This window comes from Hyaena hyaena, unplaced genomic scaffold (genome assembly GCF_003009895.1).
Source record: "Hyaena hyaena isolate Hyena2069 unplaced genomic scaffold, ASM300989v1 scaffold_515, whole genome shotgun sequence".
NCBI lineage: Eukaryota > Metazoa > Chordata > Mammalia > Carnivora > Hyaenidae > Hyaena > Hyaena hyaena.
In genome coordinates, this window is record NW_024081147.1 from 936,493 (window position 1) to 955,756 (window position 19,264).

Genomic DNA, 19,264 nt, shown 5'->3' on the forward strand with positions numbered 1-19,264 from the left:
ATGTTGTAAATGGCAGCCTGGTCTCTACACAGCCAAGAAACAACAGGAAGGGCGGATCAATACCTGAGACAGAAGAACCACTTACCCTTCCCCCACCGGCCACAGGGAACTTGCAGCTAGAATTGCAGATGGAAGAGGCTATGCACAGAGGATCAGCAGCCTGGCAGCATGAGAAGACTGGCATCTTCGGAATGTTTCTGTTTAGTGGGGCTTCCCAGAGAAAGACTTCTGGGGGATGGTTTGCAGGGGACAGTTTCTAGCAGGGGACCTGAGGGCTCTGTCATCATAATTTCCTCTATCTTCAAGATCAGTATCTGCTGCAGACAGATTCTAAGTATTCTTCCCCCAGGAAGCACACAAAAATAAAAGCAAAGCATGCCTAACTGTACAGTGAGTAGCTTTGGGGGTAACCGTCTGAATTCTAAGGCTGCATTCTAACATAACTACTTTGGGTTTGGCTGGTGACACCAATTGACAGGAGTGAAGTGGAGTAGCTAGAATCCAAATACAGCATTTCAGTTTTCCCTGGAGCAGGCCCCGCATGGTCAGGGTTCAGGAAACACGGCAGGGAGCTCATCCGGGTGGACGTGGCTAACGTGGGGGGAAATGGTAATGGACACGCCAAAGGATTTCCACCCGTTTCTTCTCCAGGAAGATCCTGTACTGCTTTATGCTAGCTTAAGGTGCAACAGCAAGTATAAATCAGCAATGCACTTCACCGACAGAGCTGGGGACTCATCTGGCATTAATTTTTCACAAATTAGTATCTAACCGTGAACTACCACACTTCATAAAACTCTTCTGTGGCTCTGGGCTGCCTTTCGTGGAGGAGCTGGCTTCCCTCTTCCCACCCCTCTCCCCTTTTCTTTTTTTTTTTTTAAGTTTATTTATTTATTTTGTGAGACAGAGAGAGAGAAGAGAGAGAGAACAGGTTGGGGAGGGGCGGGGATAGGGGAGTAGAGAGAGAATCCCAAGTAGGTTCCACACTGTCAGCACAGAGCCAGACACAGAGCTTGAACTCATGAACTGTGAGATCACGACCTGAGCTGAAGTCAGAATGCTTAACTGACTATGCCACCCGGATGCGCCCCTCTCCCCTTTTCAATGTCACCCCCTACAAGCACTAAACCCCTTGAAATCCCTCAAGACTATTATCTCTGCTATATCTCACTGATCATCTAGAAAATTTTGGTAGTCTTTCCTCAGATTACTGTCCAGGCCTCATCTCTGCAGATAAACTTTCTCAACCCTAACCTTAAAAAGAAAGAAGCCTTTTTTCTCCTCAGTCTTCCTGGGTCCCTAATAAGACCCTTCGGCCAGCTGTGCCTCCACCACGAGTCCCATGTGTCACTCTCCCGAAGCAGGAATCCCCCAGGGCAGGGGCTGGCTCACTCTGCGTTTCCAGCACAGAAGTCAAGACGTCCTCACCGGCATTCCCCCACTCAACACCATCCCTAACACTAAGGACTGCATTCATGTTAAAAGCATTCACAGGCACAGGCACAGAGTAAGTGCTTCCTGGACATTTAATTCTGACTGCAGCGCTGTGTGCAGAGCTTATGATTATTATTTCCATGTTGAGGTACGGAAACCTGCACCAGAGATGCAGGTAACTGCCTCCAAGATATCACACCTAAAAAGTGCAATCAAGGATTCAGGGGTGCTTAGAGCCTCTTCATTTATTCGCTCCCAGAATCCACTGTGTGCCAAGTTGTATGGGAGATACAAAGATACATAAAACCCCAGAGTCCAGATGGTGAAGACAAGATACATTACAGTTCAATTCAGTGTCATAGGCATTGAGATGTCAGTCTACACCTGGGAAGATGAGGCACAAAAAAGGGAGGGGTGAACTTACCCTTAGGAAGGAGTCAAAACTGCTCTCACGGGACCGAAAGGAGAAAGTGAACGCGGTTAGATAAACTTTAAAGCTCTCATTGAGAAGCAATATCTGAACTACTTTTCACCCTGAGTCTCTTAAAAAAAAAATTATTTAGGAGAAATAGTGCTGTTGCATGAAATCATATGCCCCTAGAAATTAAGTTACATCTTTCCCTGACAACATCAGATGAAAACTTCCCCCAAAGAAGGTGTTGGCCAAGATAAAGGTAAACTAATTGTATCCTGTGGGAAGGGGGGAATAACTTGTAAAATCCCTAGGCCAATTTGACCTGACGGTGTGAGGTTAAGAAAGACACCATTTTCCACCTGTACCATCTGCTCGGCACGCCATTCCTTTCCAGCTTGAAGCCTTTTTCATCCTTAAGCGCTCAGACGGAGAGGTCAGTAGCCTCAGTCCCTACCGGCTTCCCCGCAACCCATTCCAAGTGAAGACCAGCAGGGAGATTAACGCTGCTCAGAGAAGCGCATGACAGGCTGCCCTGGACCTATGCCCGAATCCCATGACTTCTAAGAATCACATGGTGCAAAGACAAGTCCAATTTTACAGTGTGACCCCAATTATCCTGCCTGAGATGGTTCTATCCATCATACTGTTACAGGACAACACAGCAGCCAAAGTGCATCCCTATAGAGGTATGCATTATTTCACAGAGTAGGTATGAAAAACAGCAGAGAAATCATTTTGTAAATTGAATCATCTAAAATCCTTCACAAAGCTAGGACTCCTTTGGTTATAATAAAAGCCTTATCTTACATTTTAGCCATTGTGTGAGTCTGAGTGCATATAGTGGTCAAACTGTCAATTACTACAAAAGAGCAGCAGTAATACAAAAGTAGCCCCAAATGGTATCTAACGCTGTTATATATCCACTCCCATGCAAAAATTATAGTTGTCTCTGAAATTTATAAAACTTCAAATAAACTATGTATGGAAGTGGTATGTCATGATATTTACATTAACTTATTTCACACAATATATAAATATTTTAGGAGTTACCACTGCACGTGTCTGGAATGTTAAATTTACCTTGGATTATCAATAAGACCTACTGGCCTAGTCGTCTTCCGTTAATAAACAATTATGACCCAGGTTAACAGACTAACTAGAAAAAATAAAAGACCGTCTCTTCTCAAAGAGATGCATTTCAAATAAAATTTCAGTCATTATGCTGAAATGTTATTAATCAGTTCTTTATATACTTATTCTGCTTGGATCAACTATGTGCTACAGACTGTCATGAGAAATTATTTTAAAGTGTTAATTTAATTTTTATGTTTATTTTAGATAAAGTAGGCTGATCCAGAAATGTGTTACAGGAGCAAACACACATAATTTAAAATAAATTCAGTGGGGAAAGTGGAAGAAAATATGCCAACAAGAAAGAAGAATGACGTAAAATTTTCCAATGTTAAAAGAGACCTTCATGGTTTAAAATGAAAATAATGGACTTATAATTACGATGGGATTTAGATTCCAGGTGATATATTTAAAAGAATAATTATAACATTTTATTCTGCATGTCGATTTTACAATTTGTTGGAATTACATCCTTTGCACGCATTGCAACTTATGATGAAAAACTTTGCACATCAATTTATAAGTGCGCAAGGGGAGTACATGATTGTTTAAAAACAATTCTGGTTTGAAGAAAACTAGATGGGAGGATCTTTATGCCAACTCTTTATGTTAACACTGAGACTCTACCTTCTAAGGATTACCACTCCAGAGAAATACTGCTTAGTTAACAGGACACAACCTTCTCTCTTACTACAGTGGCATTTTCCAAAGGCAATGCTAGTCCAACGGAAGACTCTTTGGAAGAAGGGATCCATGTTCAAATTGTGAAAAACAGTGCAAAATCTGAAAAACACAGGGCTCTGCTTCCCACAGAGATGAAGTAATGGGGTCCAAATTAACCACCTTGTGTGAAACAAATAAACTGCATGCAAAATAAACAAAACAACAGCTTATAAGACACAGATTCCAGGGAATGAGAGATGGGAAGCAAATGAGATGAAGCCTAAAGTTAGCCCAACTGATTCCCTCAAGAGAGTCTACAGGATTCATGCAGGTAGGAGGAGTTCAGACAGAGCCTAGCAGATTCCCTGGGCAGAAGGGACTAAGCAGAGGGAGTTCGGAGAGGTCAAGGTGGCTAGAGTTCATAAGACAAAGTATCAGAGAAAAGAGAGCTGCACAGAAAGAGAGCAAGCTCTGGGGATCCACACTCTCTTCAAGTATTTCAGTTGAGCACTTGTCAACACAAACAATAAGGAAACAATCCAAGTCTGAAAAAAGAATTATCTGAAAGGATTAGAGCTGACGTTGTCTATACTAGTCCAGGAATAGTGCATGTTCCCACTGGCCAGAAAAACCTCTTAATTCAGAGTATTGAGCAGACTCAGGAGGTTCTTGGCTTAGTAATGGAGAATAATTAACCCTAGACAGCACATTGCTCCAGTTATGCCTAACAAGTCTTAAAAGCAAGATTTATTTAAAAATCAAATTGTTGGGGCAGCTGGAGACTGGGTGGCTCAGTCAGTTAATACTCCGACTTCAGCTCAGGTCATGATCTCATGGTTCGTGAGTTCAAGACCCATGTCAGGCTCTGTGCTGACAGCTCAGAAACTGGAGCCTGTTCCAGATTCTGTGTCTCCCTCTCTCTCTGACCCTCCTCCACTAGTGGTCTGTTTCTCTCTCTCTCTCTCTCAAAAATATACATTATAAAAATTATCTTAAAAAATCAGATTGTTTCCATATAACTTAACACATCCCATAACAAGCAGACCAATATTTATAGGAATATAAATATATCTGGTACTTAAAAATGTAAAGTTCACAATGTCTGGCATTCAATCAAAAGTTATCAAGCACCCAAAGACCAGGAAAATAGGATCCATTTTGAGGCAATAAATCAATCAACAGATATGAACCCAAAACTTAGATATTGGACTAGTAGACAAGGACATTAAAATACTCATTATAACTATATTCTATGTATTTAAAAAGTTAAGTAGAGACATGAAGACACTTAAAAAAGTAGAAATTCTAGAGACGAAACTCAAAATATAAGAGATGAAAACTACACTGGGTTGGAATAATTACAAATTAGACATTTTAGAATAAAAGATGAGTGAACTTGAAAAAAATAGCAATAGAACACAAAAGGTATAACAAATATATAATTGGTGTTCCCAAGGAAAAGAAAAAGAAGAGCAGAGAGAAAAAATATTTCAAGGAATAACAGAAAAAAAGTTTCCAAGTCAGATGAAAACTATAAACTCACAGATCCAAGAAGCTCATGAAGCTCAAGCATAGGAAATGTGAAAAATATAATCATAAGCTATGCCAAGGTACATCATAAACAAGCAGCATCAAAATAGTGATAAACAGAAAAATCTTAAAAGCAGCCAGAAAGGAAAAAAAGATACCATACTTATAGTAGAGAACCAAAGGTCAAGATGAAAACTGATTTCCCATCAAACACAGTACAAGAGAAAAGAAAGTAGGGAACATCTTTAAAATATTGAGAGTAAAACTGTCAAACTAGAGTTCTATATCCAGCAAAAATATTTTTTAAAAACAATGAAAGCAAAATAAAGATATTTTCAGACATATAAAAGCTGAAAGAACTCATTACCCATGAATACACACTATAATAAGTAAATACAGTACTTTAGAAAGAAAAAAAATAATAATGCCAGATGGGAATATGATTCTACACACAGGAATGAAGATCACCAGAAATGATAACTACATAAATAAATATATTCAGATTTTTTCCTATCACTTTAAATCTCTTCAAAATAAGATTCCATAAAGTAAGAAATTGTATAAAGTTAAAGGTAAAACAAGGTATTGTAGGGTTTATAAAAGATGTTAAAGAAAATGTATGATGATGACAGTACAAAGACTGACTATAGAGAAATGGAAATTCACTATTGAAGGTTCTTATGCTGTGCTTAAAGTGGTATAAAATCACTTGAAGGCAGTCTGTGATGTTAAATTCATATATTATATGAGTACTACTGTAGCTATAAATGAGAAGTTTGAAAGAAAATAAAATAGAATTGTAAAAAATAGTAGAAAAAAGCAGAACAAGAGAAGAAAGTCAATAATAGGATAAACATAAAATAAATAAGAGGATCACAGATTTCAGCCTACCCATACCAATAATTACATTACATTGTAATGTATGCCAATTAAAAGACTATCGTATATGGTGCCAACTATACAGAGCCTACAAGAAATACACTTCAAATACAAAGATACAGGTAGGTTAAAAATAAAATGGTGGAAAAATGTGCACCTATGGAATGGCTACAAGATAGATTTCAAAATATAAAATATTACCAGGGATAAAGAAAGTCATTTCACAATTATAAAATGACCAACTCATCAAGAGAATTATAAAAGTCCTAAACACTGGTGCAAACCATAATAGAGCTTCCACATATATAAAGAAAAAATTGACAGAAGTACAAGGAGAAATAAACAAATCCACAATTACAATCAGGGATTTCAATACCTATTGCTCAGTAATTAACAGAACAAGTAGAAAATTAGAAATGATAAGATTTGAAAACCACTATGTACCAACTGGACCTAAGTGATATTTATAGGACATTACATCCAAACAGCAAAACACACATTCTTTCCAAATGTATTTTCCAAGGCATATTCTGAACTAGAAATAAATTTCAATAAACATAAAAGAACTCAAATAACACTGACCATTTTTTCTGACCACAGTGGAGTCAAATTTTTAATTAAGGACATAAAAATATCTGGAAAATCTCCAAATATTTGTATGTTTCTATCACGCTAACATACTTCAAAATAACCCATAGTAAAAGAAGAAATAAAAAGGGAAACTATCAAATATTTTGAACTGAATGAAAATTTAATATAGATATAGATGATATAGATATATAGATATAGATAGATATATAGATATAGATATAGAGATGATAGGTAGGTAGGTAGGTAGGTAGGTAGATAGATATAGATAGGTATCAAAATTTTCAGGGTACCACTAAATTACCAGTACTCGGAGAGAAAAACATTGTAGATGTGAACTCTGTATTTTCCTTGAAATTGCCAAACTTATTTTGTCACAGAATCCTTTGGTTTTGATAAAGCTATTAAATCTTGCAGAACACAACTGGAGACCAAAAGTATATATCACTCACTTGACACTCTATGCTATACTAGTTGGCATTACTGAATTTTTTATTCAGGCATGTCTTATCTCCCATGTTAAATTAGGATCTTTTCAAAGGAAGAGGACACGACACACATTGCTATCCTTCAAACAGTGTAGCACAATACACAATGCAAAAAGTCCCTTACATTTACGGATTTTCACTGGTTTTGTTCTAAAACTTCATTTGCTTCTCTTTACTGATTTTCAAACGTTAAGTATATTCCCATACTTAAAACTATAATCTCTTCCAAATCTACTGCTTTACTCTGATCTTTTCCTCCAATTCCAACTACACACTGAACAGCACTATCAGGAAAGCTTACTATTAATAAGAAGAAACATGCCCCAAAACAAATTTATCACTTCTGCTTACTATCAGTTTTTCCATCTTCATGGGAAAAAAAGTTTAGTTAGTAGAGATTTCATTAATGACTGAGACAAGGACGGTAGAAGTGGATAGGAGAGACAGAGAGAGGGAGGGAGAGAAAGAAAGAAAAAGAGAGAGACCGAGAGAGAGAGAGAGAGAGAGAGAAGTAGACAAATTTGAGGGATATTTAGGAGAAAGAAAGTATTATAACTTCAAACTGCCTGGAGGAGGGAATAAAAAGAAGGTGAGACCAATGCCTCACTTCTGGATTGAACAATGGGATGGATTGTGGTAGAGTGTATGGAGGCAAAAGTTTCTTTGTACTTGACAAACTGATTTCATTTGCTGATTATTAGTTTCATCCCTCTTCAGGGAATCAAATGATGCAGCTTTTCCAAAATCTATCTCTCATGCCAACTATCCTTTTGTCCATTCAGTTGCCTGTACTTAAACTGCCTTCCCTCATCATCCGTTGTTCAAGACCCATCTCAGAATCCCCCAAAGAGCATTTTCTATTCCTCTCACTTTGATATAAGTTGTTCCTTTTTTGAACTCCCATAAAACCATAATTTGAATGTGACACTTATTTTATTGGAGGTTTTTCAAGGCAAACTCAGCTGGCACAATGCACACACGAAGTCTGAAAAAGCTTGCCCTAGAAGGCTGCTGATACCCTGGAGAAAAGGGAATCCCCACAGCGGCTACCAAATACCCCTCTTGGTACCCATCACCCACAGTCTCCTAGCTGAAAACAAATATAACCTCACAAATTGGGTAACATCAAACCTCAAGTATAGAGGTAAACATACAACCACAGATTGTTAAACATTTGGAGAAAATGAACATTAAGAAAGAGAGGTTGTAAATACAACAAACAGTAGAAGTAACATTCTAGCAAACAGGTATTAGAATAAGCAGGGGTCTAGGGGCGCCTGGGTGGCTTAGTCGGTTGAGCGTCCGACTTTCGCTTAGGTCATGATCTCGCGGTTCGTGGGCTCGAGCCCCATGTCAGGCTTTGTGCTGACTGCCAGCTCGGAGCCTGGAGCCTATTTCAGAGTCTGTGTCTCCCTCTCTCTCTGGCCCTCCCCTGCTCACGCTGTCTCTCTCTCTCTCTCCTAGAAATAAATTTTAAAAAAAAATTAAAAAAAAAAGAATAAGCAGGGGTCTGTATGGAAATAGACTGCCATGTTAATAAAAAAAAAGGTAATCTTGAAAATGTTAAAAATGATTTTTTGAAATGAAAAACACCATAATTGGTCTAAACAGGAAAAAAAAAAAAGGATGCAGCTGGAAAATAAATTAGTTATCTGGAAGACAAAACCAAGGAAATTATTTTACAAGGCATTTCCCTCCCACCAAAAGAAAAAAAGATAGAGATTTAAACTTTGAAAGAAAAGACAAGCAAGATGTTTTAACATATGTCCAGTATGAATTTTGAAAGAAGAAAACAGAGAAAGTAACAGAAAAGACCAAAGAAATAATAGAAGAAAAATGTGCAGAGTTGAAGGCACATGTCCTCAGTCAAGAGGGCTCATGAAATTGCATGCAGGATTAAGGGAACAATGGCTCATATCTGGATAAGAAGCTCCCTAAGGCCAGGTCCTCTGTCTTAAATACCTAAATATTTTGTGTGTGGCTACCAAATATGTTGCACTTAAACCACAGCATGGAAGGAGAGCCCAGAAATGAAGGACTGGTTCCATTTTTGAGAAAAGGTCCTACTGGCTACTGAATCCAAGCTTTTTACCTTTGTCAATCTCAGTAAAGTTTCTGCTGCAAAGTTCTGCTTTGAGGTCATCACATCCTAATGTGTATCTACTGTATCCTAATTCACATTCCTCATTTTCTCTCTCTCCTTCTCTCTCTGTTACCTCCCCCTCCCCCCCACCAGTCCTTACTCTCTCCTACTTTCATTCTCAGGAAAAACTATGGGAATGTAGTCTTAGCAGGAAATTCTCTAAAAGGCCCTCTTGAAGGGAAACCTCACTAAAATGAACATCATCTGCAGTCACATATAAGTCACAGGCGTTAATTCATTAGCACAACGTCTCATAGGAGAAGCGGCTAAAGCAGCATTAGCTGCACTCTACACAAATAGCGCAAACAAGCGGCAATAGAGCAATGCCCTTCTCTCTGCCCTAGTCCTACCTCAGACTGACAAGTTTTACTAGACATCCCCATCTCCTGCCACTCTTTACCATTTCACACCCCATTTATGCACCATGCAGTGGTACTTAGGGCTCACTCTCCAAAGGGCTAGACCATCGACACCCAATTCCTCCTTCATAAGCAGATGTACTTTGAACAAGTATCAGTGTAAAAGTAAAAAAGAAATCTTTTCCAAGGCTTGGTTTTCAACATTCAGGGGTGAAGTTGACAGCTGGAACTTTTAAATTCTGTACTGCATACTCAGCTCTCCGATTCTACTTTGTAGAATTTTATTTTCACACGGTGCTGTGACAGTCCATCATATTCTGTCCCCTCAGGAAAGAGTACACCTTTTTATAAATAGTTGCAGGAGACTCCTGGGGCAGATCATGCCCCTCCTGCACTAAACCCATGGAGCTTAAGAGTTAAGAGTCTCACTTCCCACTGTGAAAGAGCATTCTCCTTCAGTCCCACATCCGCTAATGGGGCTGTCTCTAGGTGCCTGGGCTTATGAGAAAAGCAGCTTATAAGAAATGCTCCTGCTTATGGGAGGGGAGAGATAAAAGAAAGGGCAATAACAGCACAAAATGGACCCAACAGAACCAACAGTCTTATTGACAGAATTAAAAAAAAAAAATGTTAAAAGTCACTTGAAAAGCTAAAATAAGGAAAAAAGCAAGCCTTAAGGTGTGATGTGAGTGATGGCCAGCGCCACTGGAGACTGGAGGAATAAGGGACAGTCACTAATGAATATCTCATTTATCTAATAATGTCATCGCAGAGATCGGTTTACTAATGAAAATACATTAAATTGAAATCGGATTTAATTTGGTTTTTCTTGATTAAGAATCAGTGGGCAAGGGCCTTGATGGACACGAACTACCGTACACATTACAGAACCAGGGTTCACATCCGGCTCAAAGACATAAGCTGAATATCAATTTTACAAAAAGTAATCCCCGATATGAAGCTACCTGGGGTCTCTCATAAACAGAGGCTAGCACAGATGTGCAAAATCACCCTGATTATATAAACTCTTTCAAATGTTCAGGATACAGATCAAAACTGACCCACTGCACCTCCCACATGAAGTTCCCAGATGCCTCCCTGGCTGGTATAACATCATCGCAGAGAAGTCAGACCCTGTGCCGCTCCCTTCAGTGCCCGGCTCACACGCAGCAGCTCCAACCTGGTTGCAACCATGGTGTAGACCATGATTTTTGAGTCTTCCCAGCATCCTGTGCAAAGCCAATGCGGCTCCTCACTGGGGGTGTGCAATCAGGCCAAATCTCTGCTGCCAGACAGGATGCCAGGGAACTTTCACCGTGCTCAGGAAGAGGGTGGCTCTGATGGAAGCCAGTTTGGGGCTTGCTAGTACAGGCTGTGGCCCTTTATCAAACCCCTGCTTGCCTCTACCCTGCTTCTTGCAGGAAGCTGGTCATTCCAGGGAATCTTGTCATCGTTTGCATACCTTTCCCCGACAGGACTGGTTTACAAGGCACCTTGTACAAAATGACTGGTGGCAATTAGCCCAATGTTGAGTGACAGAATATCACTGCACAAAAGGTAGATTAGAACAAGTATTCAATTGTTCAGAAAAACTATAAACTATGGATAAGTGTTGATTTTATTAATTTAAAATGATATCTGGGGTGCTGGGGTGGCTCAGTCGGTTGAGCATCCGACTTCGGCTCAGGTCATGAACTCACGGTTCGTGGGTTCAAGCCCTGCGTCAGGCTCTGTGCTGACAGCTCAGAGCCTGGAGCCTGTTTCAGATTCTGTATCTTCCTCTCCCTCTGAACCTCCCCTGCTCACACTGTCTCTCTCTCTCAGAAATAAATAAAAAACATTTTTAAAAATGATGTCAAATTAATATCTTCATTCAAAACAGCAGACAATACAAATGAGATGTAAAAATGGGGGTGCTTTGGTAAAAATCTGTAAGTTTCAAATAGGGGAAAAAAACTGCTATGGAAAATAAATGCTCTGCTTGAAGAATATTTCATATAAGATAGGCTGGAAGGGTACCATGCATTTTGTTAAAGGACATTAGCAATTTTGCTAAAATCAGTCCACAAATTTAATGCCCCCCCATCAAACTCCAGAGACAGTACCTTCCAAACATCTGTTCAAATCACAATCTCTCCCTCCTTCCTACATTTTCTCTCTCACTCTCTCTTACTATCTCTCTCTCTCGCACGTGCACACCACCCTCCCTACCCCACACACACAGAGTAGGTGTCTTTCAGGCTAATAAGGCACTTGGATCACACTATTTTCATTGCACCTCTAATGCTTCATGAGTCAAGTGCAAATGCATATAGTCCACTGCTTATAAAAAAGCTTTGTTCAAGAAATTCTTTTGTAAGCAGGCTACCTAAAAATTGTAATACATGTTCTTACGGGAACTATGTACTTCAAGTGATTAGCATCGCCAGGCTGGTCATAATGAGTAGATAGAGCACACTATGTGTCCCCACGGTTGGTGGTATACTGCAAACCTAATTACTAGCTTACAATGGCACCAGGGGAAGTGTATTTTGTCTTGTGCTGTGGGGATGTATCCATACCTCCATCCAAACTCGTCAATGGGCAGTTCCCAAGGCCCAGAAGAAAGAACTCATGCCTAGGAAAGGTGGGAGAGAGAAGAAAGGAGGCAGGTAGATGGTGGCGTCTTTTGCTCCTGCAGATTCCCAAGAATAGGATATTTCTGATTCCAGCTGGTTCTCCAGTTGTCTTTTCTATCTCCCCACCCTCCTAGACTCCATTCATCTCCTATTATTCCAAAGTCACCATGTCCCACAGCAGCTCAGGACTACGGGCTTTCTCTGAACAACTCACTGCCAAGGGCAGGATCACAGGTCTGCCCTGAAGCAAGCATGCAACCTTGAGGCCTTCGTAAGAAAAGGACTGTCAGTCTTCTCAGGGTGCTCCCCTCCTCTGTTCCAACCTTCATTCTTTCCTCCCTAACCTGCCACCATCCCCTCTCATCCTAAAGTCCAAGGAAGAGACAAGAATCACATCAAGGGCTCTGGTCAGACTTACCTTCACTTCAAAATTAACCCGAGCTCGGGTTATCCAGAGCATTTAGCCACAGCAGGGCTGGTCAGCGGGTGAGATGTGTGATGGGTGCTGAAGAAGGGGTGCCGTAGTAACACTGGGAGAGCAGAGGCCACAACAAAGACAAAGGAGCTGCAGACACAGAGTTACCCTCCCCCCCCCACCCCGTGCACCCTGCCCCAACTCAGGAAGGGGGACAATGAGGCCAAGAGCAGGTGTGCACTTGATGGTACAATACATAACACAGGAGGGGGGAACAGACAGATGGACATGTGGAAAGCACAGAAGGGAGTAGGAAGGAAGAGAAAGGGCAACCTTACCAAGTGCTTCACAGGTGCCCACAGTTCTGCGGGCTGACACTAACTCGTGTGCCTCACCTTCAGTCCAGGGTCCCTAACTGTCCGACATGGGTAATGATTACTAAGAATTAATTCCACAGGAGAACTTAGCACCACCTCAGACTTAGAGCAGGGGACTCTAATTGGTCACTATTATATTCTACACTTACACTTATAATTATTATTATTTAAGTCTGGGATTCTCTGTATTGCTTCCATTTCTTCCAGTCAGGAAAAATACTACAAATTAGAGGTGAATATCATCCTACTTAGTCTATTCCCTTTTAATTTATAGAACATTAGAGATTTACACTTTGGAGGGAATTCAGGAGACGGTTATAATGTAATATGAAAAAAGCTAATCATGTTATTTCTTCAAAAAATTCTTCATTTCTCATATTCAGAGCTTAACTGTACATCCAAAAGCTTTCTTCAAGAGTAGCGGAAATCTCTCAATACTGCGCATGCAATTTCAACAATTCAACCTCAGTCCTCGCTCAAACAGTAAGCCTGAGCACAGCAGGAACAAGGTCTAAAGTACGTCACCAAATTCAGGCTCACTTTCCACCTGACTGTGGTGAAGAATCGAAACTTGGCACAATTCTTTGCTGTAACCCTCATAAATGTAGGGCTGCTTTAAAAGATGCAGACTATGCTTTCTATATGTGGTTAGCTTCATCCAATCCAATGAAGTAAGACATAGACTTTGTCCAGGAACCACTGCCCGGAGTCTCCTGAGGAGTGAAATCTATTTCCCCTGGGCACTGAAATGCCTCTCTGTGGTCAGGGACGGGGGTCCGCCAAGGCCAGCCCACCCACCACCCTCCGCTGCCCCTCCTTGCCTTCGGCTGACAGCTTTTCGGTCACTTTATCACACACCTCCGTTTCTTCAAAAGAGTGTGAGAAGTCATAAAGAGGAAAATTAAATTCCACTCTGTCAATTTTGTTTCCTAGATCCCAGAGCTGATGAAACAGAGAGAAAGAAATGCCGTCACACGTGAGGTTTCGGAAATGCCTTTAATATGTTCACAGAAGCTCCTCCCGAAACTGTCAGGACAGACAGACTGCAGAATGTTATTAACATGCCTAAGACAAAGGGAGGGGAAAACAGGTCTTTTCCTGGGACAGCCACAAAGACACTACTTTATCTTCAAACTGAGAAAAGAATGTTAAGAATCTGAGACCAAAAATAATTAAATAAAAGGCTGTATCTGTTCCTCTAGAGTAATTATGTGAAGCAAACCTACACCCATGTACTAACTGGTAAAACAGTACAGACTCGACCCACAGAGTCAGCTATACATATAAAGTAAAGCATTACATATACTCAAAAATCCCTATTTCCTCAAACACAAAAATCCACTAAAATCACTTCTGAACATGGTGGTGCACTTATTTGTACAGGGAGCTTCTTGGGTTTTAAATATGACAAAAATAAGATGACAGTGACAAAGAAGACATGCAAGCACTTTGCAGGCGCAGATAACTTTTTTTTTCAGATGCCTTTTTGATGTTCAAGTCATAATTTAATTAGACTTCCAAAAACCCTTGATGGTACAATACATAACATAGGAGGGGGGAGCAGACAGATGGACATGTGGAAAGCAAACAAGCTTTTTAAAAACCTGTAGTTATCAGGTGTTGTTGCTGTTGCTTTTAATTTAAGGTGACAACAAATGTGTCATATGACTGACTGCCTGATATCATGTATTACTGTTAGATTAACTTTAGTTATAAACTTATAAACTTAGAAAAATTTGATTTTTCTGTTTCCCATATCTTTTTCTTTAATGTTTTATTTATTTTTTTGAGAGTGACATAGAGACAGAGCATGAGCAGGGGAGGGGGAGGGCTAGAGAGAGACATACACACAGAATCTGAAACAGGCTCCAGGCTCTGAGCTGTGAGCACAGAGCCCAACGCGGGGCTTGAACCCATGAACCATGAGATCATGACCTGAGCCGAAGTTGGACACCTAACCGACTAAGTCACCCAGGAGCCCCAAGTTTTCTGTTTCCCATTTCTGCTACCAACATTCCATAGTCAGTATAAAAGGAAATAATCTTTCCTAAAGGGGACATTTCAGCAGATTTTGTAAAAAATGTACTCTATGTCAGCACCACAAGAAAAATAATGACATCACTCGCAATTTTGACTCTGAAAATAGGAATCTGTGAAAAAAAATATGAATACTTGGAAGCAGAGCCAGGTTCATCTAAGGAGATAAAGCTAGGAATACAGAAAGAAAATTGCTTATCCCATGATGGGCATGTCACCCAAAGCAAGACTCCCAAAAGGGGCACTGCCCAGGTACCCATGGGGTGTTAGATTCCTCCTGCAGCTGTCTCGAGCAGGGTCAAGAGAAGAGTCGTGAGGACAATAAATACCTGGAAGAGAATACTGCAGCTGGGGAAAAGGAGAATAGAAGAAGAAAGAAATGTCCATCCTCCGGAAAGCAACCTTGTTTCACGTAGGTGCTCTCTCCTCAGTCACTAGAACAATTTTAGGCACCATATCATCTTACCAATATGGTAGCCCTGTTCCTCATAAACGATTACCACTTCCACCTCCAACAAAAATAAGATCACCTTAATTTAAAGGAAAGGGGAGAAAAAAGCAATGAAGCATGGAGTTCTGACCTATGCCTACCAAATGCCCCATGTCCATTGCAAAGGGGGCAAATGGGTGAGGAATGAGTAACCCTGAACAGCGCCATCTATGGACTGAGCAGCCACAGTCTCTGGTCACAGCCCAGCTCTGCAAACATCAACAGTGATGTGGCCTCAGATCCATCCCTAGTACGCTAATCTTCTCCTTGCTGTGTTTGGCCCATTCTTGAACTAATATATTGAATATTTTTTAAAGCTAAATGGCTCTATTTTTATTTCTAGATTATCCTTCCCCAAAGTAGCCTGTGATTTCTTTTTAAACATTTTCATTGTGCCTCACAGATTATACTCGTTTAGTGTTTATTGTCTGTAATTGATTAGTTTGATCTCATTCGTTGTGCCTGCTGACTATACCTGATGACATGGATTTTCAGATATGTTCCTACTATTCATCTGTGAGTCTGTAATAATACAGAATCTGTTCTCCCCTTGGAGGTCCCCTGGAGTTCTCAGGTCGTAGAGGTATCCCTGATGGGGTTCTGTATATTCACTGATTTGCAAACAAAAGTTCATGTTAGTTCCTGAGCTTGGGGCTTCGATAAGATGAAAATTTTGCTCACCAAACATGAAAGGACAATGTCGGGGTCCAATTTCCAACATGGACTGAGTTAAGGATTTTTCCACTGGGTCTTCCCTGCCCAGGTCTAAGCCCATTTCCTAAATCTGAAGCCTCCACTGAAAATTCTAGACCCTAAAGCACACATCTGCTCAAGTCCTCCCCTTGCAGTTCAGTGCTGTGGCCCTTCATTCGTGGCACCTAAGATACCCTTTTCTCAAGTCTGACCTTGAGAACATATTTTTAAAAATCTTTTGAATATTAACAATTTCATACATTTTTCAACTTACTTTGCTTTCAGAGTGGAGAAGGCTACTCCCATCAACTGGCTCTGCCATTTTTAAGAAAGATAAGCCTCTCAACTGACCTCAACACTCTCTTTTATAATCTTATTATGAAACTTACTGAGCATCAACCTTTTATAAAGATCAGTATTTGGTTCTGTATATACTTTGCAGCACAAAGCATAAACCACATTTTCTGCCCTCTAAGAACTTACAGTCGAAACTGAAAGATAAGACAGCCACACATAGAATAAATCAGTATCAAGCAAACAACTCAATCCCCAAGGGTTAGGAAGGTAAGAAAAATTGCTTCTAAACCTGCTGTCAAAAGGAGTCTTTCAATTCTCAAAACTCTTTGAACTTTAACAGTTTTTAGGAAAGTTTTTATCTCAATCGTACCAAGATTGAAGTGAAAGAAACAGAGACGCAAGTAGCTCAGGCTATTGAGGGGGTTCAGAAATCTTATGAGAAACTGAATGGGTCGGTAGCATTCATCCTGGAAAGAAATGAGCAGAAACTGAAGGAAAAAATGGCGAGCCTTGTGTATTTGGACAGAGTGAGTTCGACAGTGAAATCAGAGAGAAGGAGGTCAGTTTTAGAGATGTTAAGTTTATAAAAAAGTGACACCCACGGATAAATGTTAAGAACAAAGCTGGATGTGGAGGATGGTGTCAGATTTGGAGATGTGCTTCCGCAAGTCATCTTCAGAGAAATGTTGGTGAAGGCGGAGTCGGGAATGGCAGTGCCTGAGAACAGAAGATAATAAACATGGAGGGCGATTTCCAGTGTTTCTGTCACTCTGAACATAAATAAAACCAATCAGAGAAATAACCACACTCTAATATATTTTCCATTTGCTCAATATAAAATTGCACCCTTAAAAAAGTAGAGATGGCCCATTTACAAATGTTAAAGCACCAAAGACAGAAATGCTGGGAGCTGGATGTCATTACACGCTCAGTGTATAAAGAACATGGGAATTATCCCAAAGCACATCTGTATTTAAATGAAGATAATGTGACTGAAAAGGATTTACTGGAAGTGAGATTAAATCTGCTGACAGAGACTGAAAGAGACAGTCAGTTCCTTAAGGGAAGAAAGTGATCTAAAATAAAAGCATGATTTTATTTCATTTTTGTATGAAGTTTAATTAAATACTTCCATTTTCAAAGTCAGGCAAATGATGTCAATTACCAAAAGCCTTCGTGCTGATTTTAAATGATAATTTCTCAGAACACAGACATGTACATCTTAGGATCTCAAATTCAGGTCCATCTATAGAGAGCAATCACACACTAGCAAAATAATAATAGATTTTGGATCCATACTGAAGATAACATGTGACAAAGATATTTAGACCAGGCACCCCTCTGAACAGTTTTAATAGAAATTCATTTACAAAGCTCAGCACAACTCTCAAAACATACTGTCACCTTCAGAAGCAAACTTTCTAAATATCATTGTCTAAATATCAGAGAAGATAATTAATTGTTTCTCTGGTCTGCTTAGTTCATATTTCCCATCTTCCTAGCCAAGGTGATTAGTTCAGGAATGAGCATGGAACTCAAAGTGGTTCCGGGAGACTCAATTCTAGAACTCCACTTGAACCCCTGAATGAGATTCAATGAGAGCTCCAGGTTGTAACATCACTGAATCAGTCACCAAGCACCAAGAGTGGTCCAAGTGACTGATTCAGTGGTGTTACAACCTGGAGCTCTCATTAGACTTCTGGTCTCCACAAGGGAAGAGCCTACTCTGACCAATGAGGATACCAACACAGAGGTGAGCAGGGATGGTGTTATTTGAGCTCCTTGACCCAGCTACGCCTAAATGAGTATCTTTGGAAATTTCACTTACTTAAGCCAGTAATCTCCCTATGTAGTTGGGGTCCACCTGTGTTGAATATTCACTAGATGAAAAAGTCCTAATCCCAATATCAATCAGTGTTTTGAAGAGCCTGTCACCTTATCTTTTCAGAACTGCACTTTCAGTGTTCTGATAATATACATTTTTTCTACTATTTCAGATTTCACATTAAGCCTTGATAATTCTAAATTAGTTTCATTTGATAGTCCATGAAGTAGGCATGTGTTCTGGGTTAAGAGGATCCATGTGTAGACAAGTTTTCAATCACTCAAATATGATTATTTCACTCTTAAATGGTTCCTCATTTTACTTAGACTGAAATTCAATTATGTTTTCATGATTTTCTCCTCCAGTCCTTTCTCTTGTTATTTTCTCCTCCATGGAGGTAAGTAAGCTTTTAGTCATTCTGAATTTCTTTCAGCTCTTCAAATATGCTCCATTCTTTTCTTTGCTATAACAGGCAGAAAAATACCTTCCCCTCACCTCCAATAATGTCCATGCCCTAATGCCCAGAACTCCTAATCCCCTAAACCCCTAATTCCCAGACTGTGGGAATATTTAAATTACATGGAAAGGGGGAACTGAGGTTGCAGATGGAATTTAGGTTGCTAATAAACTGGCCTTGACATGGGGAGATGATCCTGGATGACTGTAAGGGCCCAAGGTAATCACAAGAGTCGTTACAAGTGGCAGAGACAGACAGAAGTCAGAGTCGGGTGTGCAAAAATGCCAGGCTGCTAACTTTGAAGACGGAGGAAGACACACAAGCCAAAACAAGTAGGCAGCCTTGAGAGGCTAGAAGAAGCAAGAAACAGATTCTCCTCTAGAGCCTCCGGAAGGAACACAGTGCTGCTGACCCTTGACTTGATC

At 40.1% G+C, this 19,264-nt stretch overlaps 1 protein-coding gene and 1 long non-coding RNA gene across 7 annotated transcripts in view; one reads left to right on the plus strand and one right to left on the minus strand.

Annotated features, from left to right (window-relative positions):
- PTPRM (protein tyrosine phosphatase receptor type M) overlaps positions 1–19,264 on the minus strand; it is a 782,304-nt gene that overhangs the window by 539,582 nt on the left and 223,458 nt on the right. The window lies entirely within an intron of this gene.
- Positions 18,158–19,264, plus strand: part of LOC120247366 — a 62,334-nt gene continuing 61,227 nt past the window's right edge. For both annotated transcript variants that reach the window (XR_005532281.1, XR_005532282.1), the window contains exon 1: positions 18,158–18,310. This is a non-coding gene — a long non-coding RNA (uncharacterized LOC120247366). The remainder of the gene's footprint in view (positions 18,311–19,264) is intronic.